The 24,121-nt window shown below is 37.3% G+C and overlaps 1 long non-coding RNA gene across 3 annotated transcripts in view; it reads right to left on the bottom strand.

Moving 5' to 3' along the window:
• Positions 1–24,121, bottom strand: part of LOC307195528 — a 719,283-nt gene that overhangs the window by 482,971 nt on the left and 212,191 nt on the right. For all 3 annotated transcript variants that reach the window (XR_013830858.1, XR_013830859.1, XR_013830860.1), the window contains exon 6: positions 7,460–7,703. This is a non-coding gene — a long non-coding RNA (uncharacterized lncRNA). The remainder of the gene's footprint in view (positions 1–7,459; positions 7,704–24,121) is intronic.

Below are 24,121 nucleotides of genomic sequence, written 5' to 3'. Positions count from 1 at the left end.
AAGGAATAAAAATATTTGAAACAATAGTGACTGAGAATTTTCCCCCAGTTAATGTCAAACACCAAACCATAGATCCAGAAAGCTCATAAAATACCAAGCAGAATAAATACCAGAAAAACTAAACCATGGCATATCATTTCAAACTACAGAAAATCAAAGATAAAGAAAAAATCCTGAAAGAAGCCAGAGGAAATAAATACCTTACCTAGAGAGGAACAAAGATAAGAATAACATCCAATTTCTCTTCAACAACCATGCAGGCAAGAAGAGAGTGCATATTTAAGGTGTTGGGGGGAAAACCAGCAAGCTATAATTCTGCACCCTGCAAAATTATTCTTCAACAGAGAAAGAGAAAGACTTTCTCAGACTAACAAAATTGAGAGAACTTGTTGCCAGTACACTTGCCTTGTAAGAAATGTTAAAAGAAGTGCTTTAGAAAAAAAGAAAAATAACATACATCAGAAACTTGCATCTACATAAAGGAAAGAAGAGCACTGAGGAAGGAATAAGGAATACTGACAGTAAAATACAGACTTTTAATTTTCTTATTCTTAATTGATCCAACAGACACTAATTTGTTCAAAATAATAATAGAAACGATGTTTTTGATATATATAAACATACGTAATTAGCATAAATTCATACGTTTATGTATGCTTATATATAAGTGAAATAAATGGTAAAAATAATATAAGGGATGGGAGGGAGGAATTAAGATTCTGTTATTGTAAGTACTTATACTACCTATGAAGTGCTATACTGTTATTTTAAAACAAATTTGGATTAGTTGTAACTGTATATTGAAAACTCTAGGGCAACCACTTTAAGAAGTAAAAAGAGAAGTATAACTTATATCCTAAGAAAGGAAAAAAACGTGTCAGTGTAGGTTCATCAATTTTAACAAAGCTACCACTCTGATGGGTGATGTTGATAACAGAGGGAGGCTATGCGTGTGAAGGTTTAGGGGGTTAAATGAGAAATCTGTGTACCTTCCTCTCAATTTTGCTGTGAACCTAAAACTGCTATAAAAAATAAAGTCTTTTTTTTTTAAAGAGCGTTTTAGTCAAAACCTTAAATTCTTTATTTGTCTCTATTGCTGTTCCTTAATACTATGCTGTGACACTAAGTTTCTATGACTTCCAGTGTTCCTTTAGCTGGAAATGGAGATATCTTTGTCTCATCGCTCATTTGGTGCTCAGGTCATCCTGACAAGGATGAAGCCAGCTCCAAGACGCTTGAGTAAAAGATGAAAATGCCAGGGAGGTGGGAGTGGACTTCTAAATTTAGGGGTAACACTGTAATTGGACACCTTCTTAATATGATAATGTAATGTAGCTTTGGGAAAAAGAAAGGTCATCTCAGCAGTATGGGTAGGAGGGAGACGTGAGCGGGAGGGGATATGGGGATATACGTGTACTTGTAGCTGATTCACTTTGTTATACAGCAGAAACTAACACAACAAAGTACAGCAATTATACTCCAATAATGATATTAAAAAAAACATTTAACAGTCAAGTAATAAATTCTCAATAAAGGCAATTATGTTAAAACTGTTATCAACTCTGTTAAAAAAAATAAAGAGTTGAATTCAAAATATCAATTCAAACTTACATTTATTTTTTTAAAAAAAGGTTATATTCTGGCCAGACAAAAATGAATCTAGTTGCTTCTGTGTCATCCTGTCCTATCTCACAGGCTCCTGTAAAGAAATGCATCCAGTATTCAATTAGTCGCATCCAGATTCAATCCTATGGCTACTCTCCACTAAAAGGAGCCACGTCTTCTTGGAGAATAATTGATTCAATCTATGTAGACAGGTTGACTCCCAAGGCACCTTGTTGTCAAAGCAAGTACACTTTCAGAGTAATGTAGAGGCAGTGTTAGGAGGAAAAAGAGGTGAAGTCTGAAAAGAGAGCTACTAGCATCCAAGTTGTATCAATAATCTCTTCAAGACAATACATTTTCTACTGTCCCCTTGGACAGTATCCTGAAGAATCTTAGAAGCCCTACTGTTTAATTAGAAGGATCTGTGCAGCATGCCCTTAAGCTACTTAGAGGTCGTTGTGTCTGTCTGAAGGTTTCTAAAGTAGCTCTATCTTAAATCAATTCTAAGGTCTTAACAAAAGTTTGTATAATTCCACCCTGGATTTGATCTTTGTGTCGAGGTCCTTTCTTACCTTGAAAACACTTGGTTGTCTGAAAAACACCCTCTGGAATCTACATTTCTTCTGAATTCCACTTTAAAACTGAATAACTTTTTCTTCAATCCATCTCTCGCCTCTCTTTTTATTATTGGTAGCTAGGAGAAGGTAGGTGGCACTTTCAGGACTATGCCTGGAAACACCCTTAGCTACGTCATAAAGTGGTAAATATACATACAATGGGATATTACCCAGCACTAAAAAAGAATGAAATCTTGCCATTTGCACTGTGTTTTTTTGATGTAGCCTCAGAAGTCATGCAGTCATTTCGACTGCATTCCTTCAGTTGCAAGCAAATCGCAAATACACTTAGATTCAAGATTCCAGTCTTAGAATTAGACTCTAGTTATAGTGGAAAGGTTCTAGAAATCCATATGGAGTAACAGATACCTCTTGCAACCACCTTTGGAAGATAAAATCTGAGACAGTGTCTGACTGTGGAGACCTGTGGCCCATTTGCTGGGCCAACAAGTTCAAAAACTTTTTTGTTTAGACAAGTTCTAAATTTCAGTGTTCAGGCTAGTTAAGAAATATGTTATAAGTAATTTATTCAAATAATAGTTTAAACTATCAAAACTGAAATATATTTTTTACAAAAATAAAATAGAGCTCGTATAAGGTTATCCCTTTATAATACCCCACTCATTCACTTAGATACTTAGGAGAAAGGGTTGGGTTTACACCTAACTAATAGGCAACTTTACAATTCTAAAGCCAGTTTTGTCTATGCCAAAGCCAAATAAGATAATACTTAAGATGTGGATATTGCCCCTCTTATATTTCAGGTTAGGAAAATATTGAAGGCTGCTGTTGCAACCAGTGAGGAGCCATTGAAAACTTGAATGTCAATTCCTGTTTTCCAACCTTAGCTGTGACCTCATGGAGGCTAAATATGATTCTTATTCATCCTTTTTGCTACCATTTCTTTTACTATTCCAAACCTTTGCCACTTTCCTCAACCCCTTAATTCACTCTAACCCACTTCATTTTCCAACAGATGGTTTCAGCTCAGTCATTTCTTCCTACTCAAGTTACCAGTATTACCATTAACCAGTCACCCAAGCTAGGCACTTCAGAGTTTTCCTCATCATCTCCAACTCCTCAACCCCTAACAATCTGTTCTCAAGTCTTACACATTCTAAATCTAAAATGCTTCTTCAATTCTCATTGCCCTACATCAGTCCTTCAACATCCTTTACTTGAATTACTTCAGTGAACATCTAACTTGTCCTCTTAACTCAAGTCTCTGTTCCTCAATCAATTCTCCTTGCTTCCCTGCAAACAATTTACATTGGTACCTCGAATTTTTTTCTAATCATGGACTGGATAAAGAAGATTTCCCTTTACATGATACCAATAAGATTTAAAAACCACTCACTTCATCTCAGACTTCTCAAACTATAAATTTCAGAATTCCAATTGTTGAGTACAAATGAGTACAGGTTCTGTTCCAAGGACCAAAGAAAATGTGTTCGTTGTGGAGGAGGGGAATAGGAATCGAAATCATCACATTACATCTAAGTCAAAAATATTCATCTTAAGTATGGCAGAAAGCACAGAGGGACTAAATATAAATATTTTATGAGGCCGTTGACATGTCTAAAATTTCCCCACTACCAGTAAACTCTACTACCAGTCTTTTTATAAATGTATTTTTAAGAAATTTTATGTTCAAATGAATAGTGACTAGTTCTCCCATTTTAATACTCCATCATAATTTTGCTAATAGTTCTGTTTATGTATCAAAAACTCATCTTTGTTAGTTAGCACAGTTAATAAACAAAACAAAATATCATCATAATATTAAACTTTCAAAATCAAAGCAAGCAGATACCTTCCAGATAATTTATGTTTTCCCTCAACACAGAAGGAATGCTATGCACTTATCGCCATGGACTTTTCACCATTTCCTACACCAAAAACTCCATAGAAAATCCTGGTCTCTGTATATTTGCTTATACTATTCTCTCTTCTTAGAATTTACTTTTACTCCAGCTGTGACTGACATAATCCTACCTACCTAGTAAAGCTAGCTATAATTTGGAGCCCTTGCTGATGGACCAGACATAATTAATTTTATCTTCTTGGGGCTGCCAAGATATTTTAGTCATTCCACCAGTATGACATTTAGACCTAGAACACAAGATATTAATCCAGTGTTCAGAGACTGTCCTTGGGATATTTTAAATTTGAAGTGAAAACCTCCTAGGTCTGGGGAACCTACTGCTCCTGAGGATTGGTACTCATAGCATGGATAAGTTCTCTAAGGCCAACTGGTAACTCAGGGGCAGTGACAATTCACACAAGGGAGGGTTAAGGTCCTTGCCTATGTTTTGATAGCAAAAAAGAGAATGATTTCCAAGACTAAAAAAGACAAAGGTGTGAATACACTGACTTATGTGGGATAAATCACATCAACTTTGAAATGAAACTAAAAGGAGAAACAAAATAATATATCACACACAAAATATGCACAACACTTAATATGTATTGTGTAATATCTAATTCATAACATGCAATTAAAATTATATTTATATATAATTGTTTATAACTGTATAATATTATATATAACATACAACATATATGATATAAACATCCTTAAAATTATTGTTTTAATAAACTGCACTTTATCATTGAAGCTGCTGAAGCACAGAGAGGATCAGCAACATGCCCAACATCAAATGTCTAATAACTGGCAGAGCCACCATTGAAGTCAGACTTTCTGACACTAAAGTTTTAACGTTCCCTTCGTCATACTACGCTGTCACCAATACGCAGTTTATGCCCATGAATTAGGCACAGACAGATGTGGATATGTTTTCAAGAGCAATCAAAGTAAGATGGACAGTTGCAGCAACTCACTGCAAAGCAAGAAACAGTTTGGGCATCACATGACACTAAGATTAAAGCACATGACTGATCCCTGATCAGGGAAATGTGCAAGACTGAGATAATTGGTTTTCCCAGCTCTTCATCCAAAACCAAGTAAAATTCACCAGTGGGCACTAAGTGGTAAAGAGGTAGATGCTTGTCAGAAGAAGTCACTGAAGTAAATAGCTTATACGGCATGGAGGTTACCTCTAATACACAAAGCACTAGAGTTTTGAGGTAAAAAACAATTTACATTGACACCTATGCTACCAACTTGATCAAAAAAGAGGTTTGGAAGGCTGCTACTGTCAAAGAGAAAAATATGCTTTTTTTGTTTCCTAAAGAAAACATTAGATGTTATTATGGCATAAAAAATAGTTAATTTAAAACAGCACAAAAGCTGAAATTGTTATGCAAGACATGGCTGATTTTGATCCTACTCTAGTTCTGCATCTATGCACAATTTGACACAGCAAACAAGATAACAAGAAGCTCAGAATGATAATAATAATAATAATAATAATAGTGAATATTCTGGCCTTTTGGGTTTAACCCAAACTTTAAGGCACAATAATCATAATTAAACTGTCAACACATCATACAACTAATTTGTAAACTACAATAGTAAAAATAAGAGAGTAAAGGCAAGATGCATGCAATTTAGGGAGATGCAATAGTGCAGAGTAAAAATATAGCAAAATACATAAATCGGGTGAAAGAAATCAAAAGAAGAGAAGAATCTCCGTGAATGTCAAATCTGCTAGAGTATTCCTAGATTGTAAAATCAGAAATGTCATATAAGTTTGGGATACCTATTGAGGTATTCTAAAATAAAGAGCTAAATCCCTGCTTGGCAATGGCTAGAAACAAATTTAAAATAAAGAATTCTGATATTTACTTTCCCAAACTTTTCTGTGAGGAAGATGACATTATTCTATACTCATTTACATAGCAGCTCTAAACCTTTTAGCCTACAAGAAATAGTTTTACCTATAAGAAATGATGTAAGATATACACACCCTGTCTGACAAACATGGTCCTTAGCTTCTGGAAGTCCTATAATCCCTCTGCTGAAGAAGAGTACATGAGAGAATAGCAGGATAGGTAAGTCACACAAATGGAAAATCTACTCCCTGCTCCAGGCAGAGAACAGGGTGAGCTTCTGCTGCACCTTGAAATAAGCACCATGAGAAACCATTTTTAGAATAGAATCTCCATGCTCTCTAATAGGCTGCTAAGAACTAGTCACACTCAGTTTTATAAAGAGGAGAGAAAGTCTGTGAAAGAGAATGAGTCTAAGCATATAAATCTATACATTTTAATATTGCGCATGTCACTTAGGTTATGGCTAAGTGGAATCATCTGCCCTCTCATACCACACGTCACTTCTTAGCACACTCCATTCATTTCTGTGGTCAGAAAATGGCTTTTGAAAATGGCATGAAACATTTAGAAAGCAACTTACCTACTACACAGATATTTTGTTAGGGCACATTGCCAGCTACCAGACACAGACACAATTTTCAGGGTCATTTCCATGGTCAAGGGAGTTAGCAACTACATGGAGACCCAAGAGGAAGTTGGCTAATTAAACTGATATCTAACAAGCCATCTTCTGTAAAATGAAGACATCCAGCTGTCATGGCAAAATGTCCCACCAATGTGTATTGTCTTTCTTGAAGTCAGGTCTTTCCTTAACTTACCTTTTTGACGGCTATTACCACAACTTTGGAACATCATGTGGCAAGGCAGAATAGCGCACTTGTTGGTTAAGAGTGAGCTCTGGAGTTAAGAATGCCTCGGTTCAAATCAGGGCTCAAGCATTCCAATTTAGAGCTGCAATATCGTTCAATACCTCTAACTCTCAGCTTCTTTGTTTTTTTTATTTTTGCTTTAATCTCTGGAAGAGGGATAATAATATCTGTCTCTTAAGGTTGGTCTAACAATGAATTTTTAAAAATCTATGTGGAATGCTTAGCATCTTGCCTGAAATAAGTGCTTAATAAAGGTTCATTGTTTTTATTACTCTTGTTCACAAAAAGACTCCAGCTCTCAAAATATACTTGGCCTAAAATCCATCATCATTACCAAATATTAACTCAACTTCTATCATATACTAAGCACTCTATCAGGCTCAGGGTCTTCTCATGCATTTCCACAGGGAACAAATAAAAAACTGCCCTTAGGGATATTTAGAGTCTAGTGCACTACCTGTCCAGGGTCTCTTCAATGACCTTAGAAACAAAGCAGAACAAAACAGAGTTCCAAAAATATCAGCTGACCCATTTCTGTGCATGAATATCAACATTAATACATTCACCTGGTTTTTTTTAAAAAGGAAAAAGAAAACTGTGCTTAAAATAAGACATCAGTTGATTCAAACATACCACAAGTCTTCATTTCCCTTCTTGCTGATTTTCTGGTGACTGAAAGCTTGTACACAGTGCTCCCAGGATGTGAGATATGTCCTAAGCCGTATAAATTTTTTTTAATTTTTATTTTATATTGGAGTACAGTTGATTAACAGTGTTGTGTTAGTTTCAAGTGTACAGCAAAGTGATTCAGTTGTACATATACAAAGCCGTAGAATTTTGATGTTTGCTGCTCTTGCTGAGTTGATCATTGAGTTATCTGAAAAAATTATTTAGAAGATATTTAATATTTAACATGTCTTAACAAGTCCGCTATTCTAAGGATTTCATGGGTTACTGAGCTACAAGTCTTTCATTGTCTTTCTCCTTTTACCATACATATCAAATACATGGCAACATCTGATAATTTTAAGTTATCATTACTAAACAGTCACTTGGTACTCTATGCATCCAACCACAATATAAAGTTTCATCATACAATGTTACCTTGGTGGAAATTAGTTGAAATAAACTGGTCTCTCTCAGACTTTATTACCTAGATTATAACATTCATTTCTCTGACCAGAGAAAAATAGGTCCAGCAATTCAACCCCCAGAGTCATCACTTAGTTTTTATTGTCTGATAATCATATGGAGAAAGAACACAAATATACAAGAAAGATCATTAGGATGAATGGAAATATAATGAAAATTCCAAATGAGAAGTAAGGCAATAAATCCTATAGAGATTTCAAGGACAGCAAGATCTCAAGTAATGTTTGAAAAGGAAAAAAATCTTATGTTTGCTAGGAGGCAAACTCAATCTCTTCTTAGCTTGTTTGGTCAGCAAGTTTAGTCAAGTATCATAGACACTCTATGAGTTAGTATGATTTAAGAAAACCCATAGAAATGTTATCTGGCATCTAAAGCTACAACAGATGGCACACCTAACTATATGAGCATTAATGTGAGCTGATATATGCTTGCAGGAAATCAGTGTTATAAAGTGGTTTACCCACAGGAGGCCTTCCAACGTTGTAATGCTTCACGTAGGCTTATTTCTTTTGGAAGTAAAACATGATTTTTCTATACTTTCTATGAAGCAGCAACACCCTTTCCTTAAAAGTTAAGGACTTAGTTTTTGACTATATATATATATATATATATATTTACTTAGCAAAAAATACAAATATTATACCTTGGATCTTTATTTTCTGCCTCAAATATCCCCTTAAACCTAGCTCTTCATTCTACCACTCTTCAACTGATCATTCACAAAAGGAAAAGTCTCCTTTCCCAAAAAGCATTTTGACATTTATATTCATATCTTTTCATCTCCCTTAAGGACCCAGATCTGTTTACAGGCATCTCATTTAAGAAGCATTCTGATATGATGTGGAAGGAATTAAGAATGAAGGAAATTGATCTGATCTAATCTGATGCAACATAAGCCAAGTGGTTTATTATAGACAAATTCCCTCAACTGTGAGTTGTTGCCCACTAAAGGAAGTTTCATATACATGATTACATGGATGGGGAGACGTGAAAGTCTGGCAGACATAGCCACCACAACATTAATTTTCTTTTTCCATAAACAGTATTTCATACCCCTCCAACCAGGTTCATTCAGAAGAAGTCATTCAAACGCAAATTACAAAAATATCCTAATATGTATGTGATGAAGTTAACCACCCGCATTTGGAGATTTGTGGGAGGTTAAGAAGTCAGACTTTAAAGATATCAACCACAGGGACCCATCAATCTCCAACCCTTTACTCCTCAGATGGAAATAGCTTCGACCATAAATATTGAGACATAGTCTCTAAAATGTCTCAGTTAAATGGTACAAGAGATGAAAAAAGTGAAGACATTTCTAGCCAAAGACATGGCTTCTCTAGTTTTTACCTATTTGAATATGGATTAATGAGTTGTCATTGTGAATTCTTTGCAAGTCACATTATATATTGATTTATTTCAATAGCAAATTATGGGAACATGGCAGTCAGGAGTCCTGAGTAAATGGGAGAGCTCCAGACATTAGGTTAGACCAGAACTACTTAAAGTGGGAGCTGTGGACCTGTGTGGTCCATGTAAAGAAAGTTTAGAAAGAGAGAGTTAATGCCTATAACTTTTTTTTTTTTTTTTTTTTGCGGTACGCGGGCCTCTCAATGTTGTGGCCTCTCCCGTTGCAGAGCACAGGCTCCAGATGCGCAGGCTCAGCAGCCACAGCTCAGGGGCCCAGCCGCTCCGCGGCATGTGGGATCTTCCCGGACCGGGGCACGAACCCGTGTCCCCTGCATCAGCAGGCGGACCCTCAACCACTGCGCCACCAGGGAAGCCCTTAAGTGTTAATTTAATATTTATATTAGGTGCTATGTCAGTTTTCATCAACATATACAACATATACATATTCATTCAGTCTTCAGCAAACATTTAATGATCATCTTCCATGTGCCAGACATTGTGTCAAGGTCCTCATCTGTCAAGTTATTTTACAGTGTGAAATATTAACAATGAAAAAGGGCATTATGATTTATGTAGTAGTAGATTATTATTATTCCCATTTTGTAGATGAGGAAACTAATTCTTCAAGAGGACTGTGCGAGGTCACTCGGGTAGGAATTAGTGGAGTACGGATTAAAATCCAAGTCCTATGACAAAAAACAAGCAGATCTCACAGTTTAGAAACAAGCCTGTGTGCAATTAAGCCTCCCCCATCCCCATAGAAGTGATATTCCTCAATACATGCTGGCTTTTCAAGTTAGAGAGAGCAGAATAAAACTTATTGTTGCAATATAAGGTTCAGGTGAGCATGGCTGCAAACTTCTCAGCACATAGTCTGCAGAGCAGCAACATGGACATTACCTGGGAGCTTGTTAGGCTTCAACCCAGGTGCTCTGCATCGGAATTTGTGTTTTAACATGATACCCAGGGGATTCAGAGGCATATTAAGTCTTAAGAGGCATTGGCCTGCAACCCTGATAGCAACCCTCATTTTCAATCTGTTTTGATTCTCAAGTCTCAGTTTACCAATTCTCTCATCTCTTTTAGAGATTTGAAGTTAGAGTTACATAGGCCTGAGTTCTCTACAAACTTGCATAACCTCCCTCATTTAAACTTTGTCCATGTATAAATGAGGATAGTAACTCTTACTTTCAAGGGTTATTATGAAAATTAACAGAAAGTGTGTATACGTTTCTTTATACACATAGTAGGTACCCAGTAAGTATGAATTCACTCACGTCACCATCAACCACAATCCTCACACCCTCCGTTATAACACACCTCAGCTCAGTCCTCGCTTCCATCTTTGTTCTAGCCCTAGTTCTAGCTCTCCCTTGCTGATACTTCCTGCCTCCTTTCCCATCTTCAGTGGAGTTCCCTATGTGTCTCGGTGTGGTCCAGCGTTCTTAATCCTCTTCAGGTGACATTCTAGGGTCACAGATTTGCAGCACGTGTGCAAAGGTGCTGCAAGATGATTAGCTAGCAAAACTCACTTCGTTTATTTGGTGAATTTTCATGCCTCCTGGTGAAGCACTGTACGCTCAATTTGACCACAAACCTTTAAACACCCTTTGTCTTAACACTGGTCACATTCTCAGCAGTATATTTCTTGCCATACCCCTGCATGCTTTTGAGTTTGTGAGTTTTTACACCCCAACTCCTTTAGCTTTTATCCTTATTTACTATTGAAGAATAGAAGGGCAAACAGTTTAACCTATTAGCTAGTGACAGACAGAGGCCCCTTTACTTAGACAGACACATACCCTATTCCCCAACCCATGAGTCTCTTGGTATGTGGTCCTCTGCTGCCCCCTAAGGGCCTCTGCTCACTTTACCCACTGGCCTTGATTCACAGCCATTCAAAACCATTAAGAATACCTGTTCTGATTTTAGTACATGGAGTGCATTGTATGGAGTGTACACAAGTATAATTATAAAGTTTCACATTGTAAAGGATGTATTTGAAGTATAAAATATACTCCTCAACTGAAAGTGCTCCTTTTATGAGGTCCTTCCCATAGTACTAATCCTACTCTTGAAACATCATTACCTGTCCATTTATGGTCCCCATTGAATGGACAACACAGTCAGAGTAACATAATTCAGCCTGGGAATGAGCTAAGGCCTCCAAGAAGAATGGTACCACAATAAGATAACACTACATGCCCATTACAGTGGTAAATTTTTAAAAGAAACTGACAAGGCCAAGTCTTGGAGAGGGTAAAGAACAACTGGAAATCTCATATATTGCTATAAGAAATGGTACAGTTTCTTTGGGAAATAGTTTGGCACTTTCTAATGAAGCTAAATATGCAGTTATCATATTCCATATCTAGGTGTTAACCCAAGAGAAATAAAAACATATGCCGACACAAAGATCTGTAAACAAATGTCCAAACAGCTTTATTCAGAACTTGCCAAAGCAACTCAGTATCCTACAATAGGTAATTTGTGGCATATGCATGCAGTGAAATACTAGTCATCAAGAGAAAGGAGTGAACTATTGAAACAGATAAGTTAAATGCATGTGAAAAGCACTTAGCTAAGCCAAGGGAGCTACAAACAAAAGCGTACGTGCTGTTTGAGTCCATTTAATGAGATCCTAAAAATGGCAAATCTAATATATAGGACACAGATCAGTGGTTACATGGTCCAAGGTGGAATGGATTGAGTGGGAAGGAACATAAGAGACTTTTGGAAGGTGATAGATATGTTCTATATCCTGACTGTGATGGTGTTTACGCAGGGGTTTAAATGTGTCAAAATTCCATTAATGTACACTTAAAGAGGGGTGCATTTTATTAAGTCAATAAAATTGACTTAAAACAAGCAAACAAATATGTAGATAAGTACTTAGTGATTTAAAATGTCATAATCGACAATGCATGAGCTACATACACATGATGAAGTTGCTTTGGCTTGCTTACCTCTCTGGAGCCCCTTTTAATTGAATTCTAATAGCAAAACACATTGACATGTCTCAACAGCATTACGAAGGACTAAAAATCAATTTTCAATTTTTTTTCACTCATGTGTGATACAGAGCATTAGTGTCCTATCTAAAAAATATTTAGTTCAGTCTAATTATTTCAGAATATTTTGTGAACCTTTAGGCAGATATCACTCCATCTAATAAAGAGCCTAGTTGAGTCATCACAAAAGTGAAAACAATAACAAATTAATGTGACAGAATGCAAAAGAGGCTGTACTAATGATCAGTGTTAACACAACCACCAAACAGCTGCTCAGCTCTTCCCAGAATCAGCCTTACCCTTGACTACATCTTCTTAAGCCTTTCTCTTCTGGCTTTGGACCATCTGTCATTTGGCAGATAAGCCATATTCTGAGACATCTATATAGAACCACCATTCTCAAACTCTGTGAATACACACTAATTCTAGGCAAGACCATGCTGGTCTATTTTAACATTTTTGTTTTCCTTAGTTTCATTTAAAACCCTGTCACACAAGGGAGAAACTTAGAAAATTTCAGTGGCAAAATGCAGCATAATTGCCTCTGGGAAGTTCCCCTTACCTTCTGCAAGCTTTTGGTAGCAATTCAATAAATTGTCAAGCCTTGCAAAGAAAGAAAATACAATTTCCTCTAGTCAATAATGAAGATTCACTGGGGATTCAGCTAATTCTGAAGTCTCACAGATTTTGAGCATCTGTAGGATTTTTCTCCTTAGCTGCCTTTCAATCTCAGTCCTGAATATAATATTTTAATTAGTTCTGACCATATTCAGTTATCATTCTCTTACTTTCCAGACTTCATGTATCACTTATGAGAAATGAAAACAAAAAATTGTCTTTCTTGGTCTTTGAAATAGCCCAGAGCACCTAGTCAATTTCTAAAGCTATTTTTCTCAGCTGAGTAGGGGAAGAAAACGAAATGGAACCAGCTTGCTGAGCTAAATAGAAAAAGTTCAGAACTGAGGTGAAGAGCTAAATTATCATTTCCAGTACATCACATCAACAAGTTCATACACAGCCCAGGAAATTCTACACTCTAAACCCTTCTACTGAACACCCACTGAATACATCATCTAAGGTGAGGTAAGAAATACGGAGGCAATGTTATCTTCATATCTGACTATTCCCAGGAGTCTATTTTGTTTAAACCATGTTTATCAGCTTATTACTCTCTTGACAAGCTATCTGGTTTGTACTTAGATCAGTCAAAATACTTGATTTAAAATATAAAATGAGAAGCACTCTTATATATCATAAAACCAATTTAGTTTTAATTTAGAAATAAAAATAGACCCTAGTGCAACCCACTGTTTATTCTTCTACTTGAACATGTTTTTATATTTCAGGAGAGAAAGACTACTTTTCTCTCTGTACAAAAGCAAACATTTGAAAGGACCACAGGGTAGTATGCAGGAGGTTCTCAAAACAGGAAAATTCCTTTCTTTCCTCTGCTGTTTCATCCCTTCCCGTTTTCAGTTTGGAGCATTGACTGGTGACTTATCCTTATGCCTAAGAATCAGTAGATATAAAACTAAGGGATAAGAGTTGTGCTGTAAAAATGAACACTTAGGCAGAGTGTGGTGCTCCCATCACTGGAGATCAGTCACAGCTTTGATTTATTTGCAGCTCCTGGCACACTAACCACCTGCACAGCTAGTAAACAGGACAGCTAGCCAAAGATCAGGCAGTTCACGTGTTAGAATGCTTTGCTTACCAAGAAAGCACCTACTATATTTGCAAGAACCTTTACACAAAAACAAACAAACACAGTGCAACCGAAGGCAGTGCATTTTTTTTTTTTTTGCGGTACGCGGGCCTCTCACTGCCGTGGCCTCTCCAGTTGCGGAGCACAGGCTCCGGACGCGCAGGCTCAGCGGCCATGGCTCACGGGCCTAGCCGCTCTGTGGCATGTGGGATCTTCCCGGACTGGGGCAAGAACCCGTGTCCCCTGCATCGGCAGGAGGACTCTCAACCACTGCGCCACCAGGGAAGGCCGGCAGTGTATATTTTAACTACAGCTCCTCCGAAGAACACTATTTCCACTAAACATCCAAACAGATTCATATTGCTGCAAGCAAGCACTTGGCAGAACTGTAATGGTAGGCACTGGTGGCCTCACCATCAGAAAAATATAAAGACTAACATAGCCTAACCCTGTTGCCTCCTGCTAGTCCTTCTCTTGCCCCTTTCTTTTCTAAAGACCAAGTAAGGAAAAGTCAAAATAAGAGTAATATTTTTCTTTACTGATGGAAATAGAGTTTTATGAATACAGTTTCACACCATGCCCCCCAAATCTGTATTTGGGATCCTCTTATAAATAGAACAAGTCTCCATTCCAGTTTTCAACATTGCCCCAATTAAACACACACACGCATACTCATACACACCGAAAATGTATACACAATTTTCAGGGAACCTTAGATATCCACAGCATATACTTAGATCAATTCAAATCCACGTGCAACCATGTATTTGGCCTGTCAAGGTATGTTCACATTTGGAAACAGTTATGATAAGCAAAGATTATATTTACCTTTGAGCTTTTGACCCTGTCATCACAAACGTGACAGATGAGGCACAGAGGACTCCCCCCTTCCTTACTGCCCACAGTGAGTACTAAATATTTAGAATGAAACTAGAGAATCCCCAGCCCTAAGTTAGCAAGCAAACAAAGCAATTACAAACAAAAATCAAGAAACCTCAGCTGACTCTAATCCTACAGTTCAGAGATGACTTCTGGTGCCATTTTCAACCCATACAGGAGCAAGATCACAGTAAAGTGAGTGCTGTTAATTCTCTTTAGTAAAGCTATTTCCTTATTTCTTATGAGAATAAGTTTTAGGGAACAAAATTTGATAAAGAGCCCAAAACTAGTCAGAGTCAAATGATAAGTTTCACCTACAAAGTTACAGAGTATATCTTTCGGTGGTGGTGGTGGTGGTGGTGGTGGTGGTGGTGGTGGTGGTGGTGGTGGTGGTGGTGGTGGTGGTGGTGTGTGTGTGTGTGTGTGTGTGTGTGTGTGTGTATACATGCAGTTCTGTACCTGTTTTTCTAAGCTATGACTAAAAGAACAATAACTAAATATGCTTTTCAAAGAATAATTACAAATGATAACTCCATTTCCTTCACTGAGTAGGAACGGGACAAAATTCCAAAGCCATTGTTGGTACTGAAATTGTTCGATTTTGCTTTCTGTTAAGGTTTCCATTATTGTATAATGTTATTAAGTATGAAGAAAAGAATTAAGAAGTGACAGAAGATGAAAATCTCAATCCCTCAAATGAGAGTACCACTCTCTTCATTTCTCCACTGGCACACATGGCTCAAGCCCCTAGTCCCCAGCCTGCTGCTACCCAGGACAAGGACCTTCCCCTGATCTCTGTCCCACCACCCTCAGTTTATTCCCTAAGAGACCACTTCATCATGCAACCTGACTTCTTTATTCTGCCTACTCTAGATTTGCAGGTCCTCTACTTGCAAAGCTTTTCCCACTGTTGATAGCATTTAATCCACGTTTGGAGAAAAGCAGCCTCTTCACGTCCCTCAGTCCGTGTGCAGTTACAGTTTGCAACAGAATATGTCCAGGTGCCTGACATGGATTCAAAAGTGCCCTGGCAGTAGCATCGCTGCACAGAGACGACGATTATATGTCTATTCCCTCTCAGGCACACAAAGAGAGGAGACCACCCACCCCAAACCAGTGCCAGCAGCTAGCTGTCCCTCTGCTTCTTTTCAGACCGCACACAGCTGTCACAGTGCTGCGAGGGAAAGCACAGCTGCCTCAGTTTGACCCACACCTACAGGCTTTTCTTCATTCCCGCTCTCATTTCCATGAGCCCCAACTGCTTGCATCTCTCCTCCGCTTCTATCTGTATTAGAGGAAGTACAAGGCTGTGGGCAGAGTCCCCACTGTCTTCCTGTTTAGATCAGACACGTAAATAAACACATGTGTTTGGCTAGGACACAAGCAAAGCCTTAAATAGTAGCATTGCCTAAAAGATATCACTAAGTTCTGTGAAAGAATTATTACAATCATTCTCACGACGAGGCAGCTCTCATACAGCTAAACAAGACACCATTTCACAAACCCACTTGCCTCATTTTTTGCGTATATGAAAAATGCCGGTACTAGAGAACCACAGAAGGCAAGCAATTGCACGTAACAGCCAAGTAAATCCATGTTCTCAAAACGGGGCACCATGGAGAAAATCACAGTCTTATGAAATAACAACTCTCTCTAAAGCAGATAAAATCCTTTTTAAACATCTGCCTTAGGAAATTCAAGTTGTTTTCATGAATCTCTCTCCTCCCAATCTACTCTGAATTTGTTCATAAAAATGGATGTCAATACTAGATGTATATTTTGTTGTTTGTGAAAAAATATCTCTTGAGGATTGCCTACTATTTTTAGCGACAGATTATTAACCGTTTTCTTAACTACCTTCCTTAAAGGGAAAATTAATGGCCCCTGTTTATTTCTCATGTTTAAAATAAAAGAAACCCTAATCTACACTTATAAAATACCAGCATAATCTACATTTATGTGACACAATTTGTTTATTTAGGTACTTCCCAAATACTGTGAAAAGCTTTTAGCTCTACTTCTCTGTTTTCATGTCCAGGACCCAAGTGCTGTGCTGTCTAGAATAACAAAGACCATTCTCTCTCCTGTAACTGTGCCCATTTTTCAGCCAGCAAGGCAAACAGGCAAGTGCTAATGGCTGGTCTGCAGCGACGGCACTTTGTCACGCCAGGAGTTAGCCACAGGCAGCTCTGGAGCCAGATCAGCCCAGGACATTGCCTTGTACCCTTTCGCAAGTATTAATCACCTTTCTAAAGGTCACGGTGCCTGACATGTGGACAGAAAGGCAGGACTCCACCAGCCAAGCTCCCTAGAGCAGTTCACACTACTGGTGCACTTTGCTTGAGGCTTACATCACTTGCTTACCTTCTCGTACGATGTTACAATCTTCAAATGTTGTACAAGCTGAATCCTACCCCCTTATCCATCTGGAAAACCCACGCTCCTGAAGCCCAAGTATCTCTTCCAGGGCAAGCCTTTATTGATGCCACAAGGCTCTGTTTATCTTCCCTTTTTCAATGCAGCCAGCAGATTCTGTATTCACTTCCTTACTTCTGCTAAAGCCCTGACTGATTACACTGCCCTATGGTGACCTATACGCATGTCTAGCCCTGCCTTTGCCCTTAGATTTCTTCTTGGAGTCTAATCTTAATGTGACTCCTCAGGCTGACCTTCCCTGATGGCTCAAAGTTGGTTTTCTCTGTTATACGCTCCCATTCTGTTGTGTTCTCTTCCTTTATATAAAATCACATGTCAGCATTGTACGGTTTCTATTTCCCGGAACCTTACATTCTGTGACTGTAGGGACCTTAACAATCCTGTTCGCAATTGCATCCCTAATGCCTGGGACAGTGCCTGAAATCTATTAGTTCTCAACTGTCTGAAAACATCAGGTGAATAAATAAATGCATAGTAGCTTCTTGAAAGTTGGAACCATATCTTATTCAAATTACTATGCCCAGTCTATCCAAGTCAGTGAGCAGCAATTTTTTGACTCAATGATGAACTCAGTAAATTGTGTGTTATTCATTTATAACTCTACAAATATAGTCAAGTTAAACAAACTTGATTCTCAAGGAAAGTGTGTAACCTAATTTCCTAAAATTTATAAGGATCAGAGAAATGGAAGAGTAGAAGAAAACATTGAGAATTTAGATTTTTAAATACAATTTATTTTTGACTAGTGGTATCTTGAAAATATTGTACTATGCCATAAAAAATTGCTTTGATGTATGTCCAGCAGCTAAACAAAAGTCAAAACATATTTATCTATGTTTATTATCATGCATGGAAAAATTAAATCACAGGTAATTCAGAGCAATTCAAACCTTCACTTTAGTTTTGCCTTCAATATTACTTTCTACTCATATTTGCATATTTAAAAAAATAATCAATTAGTCATAGTCAACCTTTATGTGCAGACACCATATTAGGCAATATGTAGAAATGCAAAAGTAACAGGAGGGAGACAGATGGCTCCATGTAATATACATAATAAAGTGTCCTGCTTTGCTCTGCCTTACTTAGATATTATGCATTCAATCTGTAATGCTTTATATTCTTTTGCATAGGTGTGGGGTTTTTCCTCTGATTAGACCTGAATTTCCTTGGCTACAAACACCTTGACTTTTGGTTAACTCCTTTTTATCATCATTTGTCCTTCTTTCTTACTGTATCAACTCATACATTCACTCATCAAATATTTATTGAATGTCTGCTATGTGTCAGTTACTCTGCTAGACCCATGATATAGAGAACAAGATAAAGTCCCCACTCCCGTGAAGCTGTATTGAATGTGTATGTGGGAGGCGGGGTGGAGCAAAGATTAAACAAGTAAACAAACGAATATGAAATACGTTAGCTAGAAAAAAGTGCCATAAAGACTTATATAACAGGTAAAGGGTTAACGAACTGGTAAGTATGAGGGTTATTTAAGATGAAATGGCCAAGGAACAATTAAGCAAAAACCTTAATGTACTGAGGAAAGCATTGAAAGATCTGGGTAGAAGAATGTTTTAGGCAGAGAGAACAAAAAGTACTAAGGCTCTGAGGTGGTAATGAGCCCTGTGTGTTCCAACAACATCAGAAAGATGGTGTGGCTGGAGTTGAGTGAGAGTGGGGCAGAGGGGTATAAGATAGGGGTAGCATGAGCCAGATCATGTAAGGCCAGCATAGGCTATGGTAAGCAGTTTAGATTTTATATTTATGCAATGAGAGGCTTATGGAAGGTTTTGAGCAAAGGAGTGACATAATCTGATTTGTCTTTTAAGATTACTCTAGCTGCTCTGTGGCAAATAGGCTATAGGGTTGCAAAAATGGAAGCTAGACCAGTTGGGAGGTATTGCAATGGGCCAGGCAAGACGTGGTAGTGCCTTGGATTGGCACTACCTGGAGGTAATAAGAAGTGATCACATTTTGAACATACTTTGAAAGTAGAGATGGAAGACAAGACTTTCTAAAGGTTTTCATGTTAATTGCGAGGAAATAAGAATTGAGGATGCCTTCTAGGTTATTAGTCTGAAAAGAGGTGAATAGTGATGCAGTTATGAGATGCGGAAGACTAGGGGAGAAGCCTAGAATAGGGCTCCCAAGAGCAGATGCTCCACAAATGCTAATTCGGTAATTAAAAAACAAAAAAGTACAAATTAATACCATTGCAAGCTGTTTATATAAGTGATAATAAGTACATAACTTCAAATTCCAAATCTGTAGCATTTTTAAAAGTAGCAATAGTAATCAGAGCAGGAACAAGGAGAAAATAACATCCCAAGAAAAATCATCTTTAGAACGCATAATTGAAAATCATTTCAGACTACTGCAGGACTTCAGCTTCAAATTTCACAAATTCTAAGAGCTCTAACATTAATTAAAATTGGTTTAAAGTTATTTGTTGAATGATTAACAGTGATTCAATTCATTTATCTCTCACTTATTTAGCAGAAGACATTACTGTTTAGCATAAAAGACTCTCCTACCTCTAGATACTCATGTTTTCAAAGAAGTTAGAACAGACAAGCTACATCATCTTTATTCATTGTCACGATAGTAATCAGCTGAGAACTTTCAACTTGACCTCTGTGTAGCACTCAGAATAGATAAAGATTGGTTGCTACGATATCTTAATAACATAAATATCCATTCCATCAAGCCAGGCTCTTGAAATTCATCTTAGAGTTTAATAGTGAAGTACCCGCTCCTTAATTGGTAAGGTTTGATTAATATGTCCTTTCTTACATCCACATGGCCCATTTGCAGTAGGTTAAACTTGTTTCATTTTTCAAGTTACAACAGTTTAGGGATTTCTGCTTCCCTTTTATCTCTGATGTAAAGTATTACACCTAAGGAATGTGCACTAAATCTGTTTTTACTAATATTCTAGCTGCTTAAATTCAAGGCTCTAGACATGTAATAAAGAGTTATTTCTTGATGGTTTTATAAAGATCCAAAGACTAGACACTAGGGCAAGAAGCATCATTCCATTTGTATAGAATTTTTGAGGAAGGGAAATAGGGGGAGTGTTCTTTTGTTATTTATCACCTAAAATTTGAAATTTTTGCCATTACACCACTCAGTAAGCCCTAAGGATAGCTTCCAGTTGGTCTGAGTTACAATAATCTTGTGAAGATTTACTGCTGAGTTTCATGTTATTATAAATGAAGGAAATTCTACTCACAGTCCAAATGTCAAATGCAGCTTCACACAGGGTCAGGCAACAACACTGTGCCACGGGCTTTTATCATAAATCAGACACTCTGGAACAAATTCGGAGCTCTGACTTCCCAAGTTTCCATGTAATATTCTGCACTGTTTTTTCATTTGAACACATGGAGGCCAGCTGTAAATCATACACTAACCTAAAAACTAGGAGACTATTTTTTTTTTTCCTCCCTGGAATAAAAACTAAGTAAATGGCTGATTCAGGAAAATACTACTATTGGCAGGAAGTGGAGCACCCTTAGAGGACAGGCAGAAGCACATTCAATCCCTGGCCATTTAACAAGATCTGCCAATTCTATGTCATATCTGTTCCCACAAGACTCCTGTCCCAAATTGCGCCATGTATTTGCTTTCGTTTTATTCCAAGTGGAGAGTTCGTTTTCTTTTCTATAACTACTGACTGGCCATTCCATATGTAACTTGCATAATCATCTCTATAGGCCATGGAGAAATATTGTTTGTATCAGTAAGAATCCCTATTATTTTTTTTAGTCTTTCCCTATCAAACCAGCATTCCTCTTCTGCTGGGATTGTCTCACCCTTTATAGATAGTCCTATGTAATGGATTTCAAAATGTCTTTAACTTGGTTCTCTTCTGCAGTGTCTCTTTAGCCCTGATAAACCCTTGGCATGTTTGCCCAACGTGGCCACGGAACACCGTGCACTGTATTCCCCACGCAGTGATGTACACAAAGGAGGGACCCTCATTCTTGACCTCAAATGGTGCATCCTGGAATGGGGTTGTGCGTGCCTGTAGCAAGGAGTGTTTTTTCCTTATTCACACAACGGGCTAGCAACACCTCTGTTTTTGCCCCACAAAAGTCACGTGCCCTTGACTCTGCCACAGCAGGCAATTCTAACCAGCTTCTGCTCCGTAGACTCTTTCAGGCTAAAGTCTGGTACCTGCATCTGTGCGTCAAAACCTCCGGGGTACACAGTCAAGTTCTCCCAATATCTTTGAAACCATATCCAACTCTGAAACCATGAAAAACTGGGTCCTACCTTAATGTGAATGGTGAATATAATGCATCAAAATCTTAAATAAAATATAGTATTAACCAATCAAATCCAGCTGTATATTTAAAATTAATATTCTTTGCGTTTGTTCCAGGAATATATAGGTTACATATAGGTATGTATCAATAAAGTTCATAACATAAACAGATCAACTAAGAAAAAAACAACTCAATTTATAGTACATTGAAAAAAGGCATTTGATAAAATTTACCATCCACTCTTAAAGGAAAAATCTCTTAAAAACATGAATAGAAAGATGTATATTAAAATCAATCACAGTTTTTCCAGCCAGCCTCATACTTGAGCATTGCATGCTTGCCCATTAATGCCAGATAATAGTATTAGTATGCCCAAAATAATAATCATTCTCTCTACAAATAATGCACATATGATTACTCTGAATCAGCCAGTCAGTGCAATTAAATAAGAAAATGAAATATAAGTGAAAAGTACTGAAATAGAGGAAAACACTTAAATATATTTGTCTATCTAGAAAAAAAAATAAATGAATCAACTAAGAAGCCATTGGAAATAGAAAGTAAAGTCAGTAAAATGGACAACTAAGCTAAAAAATTAATGTTTCCAAAATTTTAACATGCAAAGAAAAATATTTCACATAAAATAGTAACAAGAAATGCAAAGGAACTACCGAGGAAATTAACTTCACAAGACGTTAGATCGCTTACTTGAATAAAATTATAAAATTTTAGTCAGAAGCATAGGAGCAAAATGAATATGTGGAAAACATACAGATTATGAGATAGAAAGGAACTTTTAAAGAAAAATAGAAATTCTCCAAATTAAGCTATAGATTTATTTCAGTTTCAGTCAGAATACTGAACATTTTTTCAGTGAATTGATAAAAATTATGCTAAAGTTCACTGGATATCCAGGAAAATTATGAAAAAGAAGAATGAGAGAGGACTTGCCCTTTCAGAATCTAAAATGTAGTGAAAATTTGTCATAATTGAGTAATTTTGGTGTTTTTGAAATAATCAATAACACAAATACATAAAAATTGGTGGATAAAGATGGCTTTTCAAGTTGACACAGGAAAGATAAATAATTTAATAAATGGAATTGGGACAATGGTTGAGTAATATGGGGAAAAAAAATTAGGTAGATTCCTGCTTCATCCTTACCTTAAAATTGGCTGGAAATAAAGATTAAATTTAAAAGCAAAATCATAAAGTGCTATAAGCATATAGAGATGATATTTATACGTCTGGTATAATGCATTATATAATTTTATATTATATTACATTATAAATGCAAAAATATAAACATGACATAAAAATTAATAATCATAAAAAATATATTTGACCTCACATAAATTTAAAACGTTTGTTTTAGACACCTATTGAAAATTACAGCGTTGATATATACGCAAGCAAAGATGATGTGCATCTATAGCATGATCTCATTTTGGAAAAAAGTCAATAATTATATGTTTGAATAACATGACTACATTATACACTCACAAAGTTGGATGTTTAAAAACATAATGCTTTTTTGTCTTGAAGTGAATTTATTTTCTAAATCTGGATCGCCAACTCACCAGCCTTATATCAGGCAATTTAATTTAGTTCTTGCATTCTAGTTCTGCCCCATCCAGTGATTTAATAGTCCACTTAGACTGTGTAAACCAGTTACAGTGTGGTTCTCTAGTGCCTCCTAGACATTTCTTTCTCACCTCATCGAGCTGTCAGTGTTCCAGGGTATCAAGCACCTGCCTTCCACAGGCAGCAGCTGGCTGCCTCTCTGTAGCGGGGAGAGGTTGTGAAGAAGAGTGACAAAATCTACTTTCTGTGTGGTATTCCACTGCTTCTGTCAGCGTAGTCTCTTGTCTCTGAACCACATCAAGAGGGGTGCTGGTAGGGGTCACATTTGATTTCTGGCAGCAAACTGGAAGGGTGACATCTCAGAGATGCAGCAGCTCTGCTCTTCTCTCCTCAGCCTGCACATGAGCTGCCCCTCCCAGGTTAAGTCATGAGGTCCATCCATGTTCAACTCACTGTTGTGAGCAACTCCCTGACACGTCACTCTTGGACCATGTAATACCCTGGAGACTCAGTGGAGGGCAGGGTGTGGTTGGAGGCCCCTCTCATATATAAATGAACCATGTATCCATCTCCCTTGCGTTACCAGTGCAGGATGGTGCAGTGCACATCTGCCTGGCTGCCACATTTAAACTGCAGCCAGAAGACAGTGCATGCATCTCCTTTTCTCAAGTTTCTGCCTACTCCCTGGGGGCTTCTAATATTTGTGTCCTGCTTTTCCATTTGATATTCAGCACAAGGAGTCAAGGAATAAAACAACACCAGGCCAGTTTTTCCTCTCTCTTCTTCATCTAAAACTCGATTCCTCTCTACGCTCAACGTGGTTCAAAGTACTTTATTATGTAAA

This window comes from Stenella coeruleoalba, assembly GCF_951394435.1.
Source record: "Stenella coeruleoalba genome assembly, chromosome: 12".
In the NCBI taxonomy this organism is placed as follows: domain Eukaryota; kingdom Metazoa; phylum Chordata; class Mammalia; order Artiodactyla; family Delphinidae; genus Stenella; species Stenella coeruleoalba.
Note: the sequence above shows the minus strand (reverse complement) of the source record. Positions and strands in the feature narration are given on the sequence as shown.